The sequence below is a fragment of the Monodelphis domestica genome, chromosome 1 (assembly GCF_027887165.1).
Source record: "Monodelphis domestica isolate mMonDom1 chromosome 1, mMonDom1.pri, whole genome shotgun sequence".
In the NCBI taxonomy this organism is placed as follows: domain Eukaryota; kingdom Metazoa; phylum Chordata; class Mammalia; order Didelphimorphia; family Didelphidae; genus Monodelphis; species Monodelphis domestica.
This window is the reverse complement of record NC_077227.1, coordinates 643,448,530-643,451,228: the sequence shown is the minus strand read 5'-3', so window position 1 is coordinate 643,451,228 and position 2,699 is coordinate 643,448,530. Positions and strand designations below refer to the sequence as shown.

At 42.2% G+C, this 2,699-nt stretch overlaps 1 long non-coding RNA gene across 1 annotated transcript; it reads right to left on the bottom strand.

The window, feature by feature from the left end:
- Positions 1–670: 670 nt before the first annotated feature.
- On the bottom strand, positions 671–2,118 carry LOC103100306 (uncharacterized). Its single transcript, XR_459241.3, has 2 exons — positions 1,549–2,118; positions 671–984 (listed from the first exon to the last, which is right to left on the bottom strand). It is a non-coding gene; the product is annotated as an uncharacterized LOC103100306 (long non-coding RNA).
- Between the last annotated feature and the right edge of the window lie 581 nt (positions 2,119–2,699).

Genomic DNA, 2,699 nt, shown 5'->3' with positions numbered 1-2,699 from the left:
GAGTTGGTAATAAAAGGCTAAAGGAATATAAAGCAGCATGGAGGAAAATGACAAGACTAACATGGAAAAAATCAAGTGATGAGTTTTCTGAGGCAGAGAGATAGACTGATACCCCCCCCCCCTTAAGCAGCCAAGTTTCTCTCACTTAGCAGCTAAGTCAGTAGGTCTCTCTCTCTCTCTCTCTCTCTCTCTCTCTCTCTCTCTCTCTCTCTCTCTCTCTCTCTCTCCTCTCTTTTTTCTTTTCTCTCTTCAAGTCCTGAATACTTGCTCTTGTCTGTAAAAGTTGGAAGCTCTGCTTACTGGTAGGTCTATGGACAGGTAGGGGCATTTCTCTCTCAGGTCATCTGTCCATGGGACTTAATTGAATAATACCCTCTATATCCCTCCACCCCACCTTCTCATTGATCAAGCTGCTTTTGAGAAAAGTGATACTTTGCATATCTGGCTAAGTGCTGTTAACAGCCTCTGCCTGCGGTTTGTTAAAATTAAAAAAAAAAAAAGTGTGATCTTGCCGGAGAAGTAATTTGCTTCTCTCCAACCAATGATGGCTTGTACTTTATGCAAATTGGTATCTAGGGACAACAAATCCCATTTAATACATATGCATAGTTCATAAAAAAAACGACGTGAGAGAAAGAGGAAAAAAGATAAAGCAACGAGTCAGCAAAAGAACAGGTTCCGAGGAAATTTATTGTCCCAAATTGGACATTTGTAACAGATGATGTGAACAAGTGTTAACTTTGTTTTCAGCAGCTCTTCACGTACATTCACTAGACATCACACAGATTATGTTTTAAGGATCTGAACTGTAATAAAAAAAAGTGTCTATGGGCTTTAGAGTGTTGTGTTCCATATGGTTAGGGAAGTACGGAGTTATTGCGACAAGCATCTTGTGAAGCTCATTACGCGTGGCGGTGTTAGATGCGAATTGCTGCGCATAGCTATAGGGTACGTACATGACATCCCACAGTCAGCAGATAGCAACTGGAAATGAAAGATATGAAGGCAGAGAGTACAGCTTCAGGGAACATGTTAGACAAAACATCTGCTGGTATCAGAACACTGCATTATCAGATCATTGTGGCCATGAATTTTTTATAAAGACACTTTAGAAAAAAAAAAAGCTTCAACTTTGAAAGTGACATTTTACAAAAAAAAAAGTTTTTTTTCTTGTTTTTGATTGAAGTGTGATGTCAGGAGAAAAGTCCATTGGAGTTTATTATCTCAGGGGAGAGTCAGCGTTGATAACTCGAGATGAAGTTATTCTCTCCACAAAGACAGTGGCCGTTGGCATGCTCTGTGCCCCATTGAGTAGGGGCATGCGGGAGGGGAAGTGAGTTTGCAGACTGTGCCCCGGAGCTGCAATATGCCTACAGAGCTCTGACCTTGCTTCAGCCCTCCAAGTGCTTTGGGGCTACAGTGGTGCCATATACTAGAGATGTCATTGTTAGCATTCCCTTCCCTCATTTCAAGGAGTCAAGAAGGTCTGTGAGCTGTGTGGATGGAATAGGTCACTGGCTTTCATTAAGCCATATTTTCTCCACTCACCTCTTGTGCTCTGCCCGCTAATGGTTGGTTTCTTATACGCCATTTTCCACCAGAGAGTGCTCTTATAAGATATTCTTTCTTCATGGGAAACCTTTACAGATGAAAGACTAGCCTGGTTCTGAGTCCTGAGAATGAAGTATGTTCATTAGCTCTCTGTCCTGGTTGGTTGGGGAGGGTACTCACCTTGAGGAAAGTCAGGGGTCCTGATATTTAGGACCCATTATAGGATGTCATATATTTCATCCTAGGAAATCATAAAGAGCTGCTAAAAGCATCATGACTTATGGAAGAATCAAGCTATCAGCAGACACCTTTCAGTTAATGTGACTCAGAGAAACACTACAATTGCCATGATTCAGACTGTGGAGAGCTGTGGGGGGTGGAGAGCTGAACATCACTCTCCTGAAAAGGAGAATAAGGAGAAGTCTTGGGGAGATGGGGGGGGTGGTCATGAGGAACAATAGCCAGGTTCCTAAAGGGCTCCCAAGAGGCCTTGGTATAAGTATCTTCTGCCTCAGTGCTGACCTCCTGTTTACCTCATTCTAAAGTGTTGCCATGAGTTTCTATAAGTCCTTTTCCATGGCAACAATAGCACTTTGGGTGTTGACCAATCAAACATGAGGGCAGGAACCTCTCTCTCCAAAGTTCCTGGATGTATCTGTTTTATGCTATCTAGGTGCTCAGTAAAGACTTATGGATTAATAGACACATTCAGGGTTTAAAGTGGAGATAGAAAGATAGAAGAGGCTACTGTTCCCTTCCATTTCTGAGCAAGCAAAAATCACAGGGAAAAGCTCTTTTCTGTCTCCTTTTCTGCCTTCTCTTCTGTCTGCCTCTCCATCTCTTCCCCACATCCCATTTTTCCTTCTCTTTCTGATCTTCTCTTCTTCTCAAAAAATAGTAGTAACCTACCCCATCAAAAATGAACACAAAATCTAAAGCTTCCTCAAAGGGGAGAGAAGCTTTAAGGTAGGAAGATAGAGACAGGATAGAAGTTTTGAATTCCACGAGGGGGATGACGGAGTCAAATTAGAGATATGAGGTGGCAGGAATGAGTCTTTATTAATTTTCCATGAGCCACAGCTAAGCTCTGATCAAAGGACCCTTCCATAGGCTTTTACCAATCCGGAGATCCACATTTAATACTACAC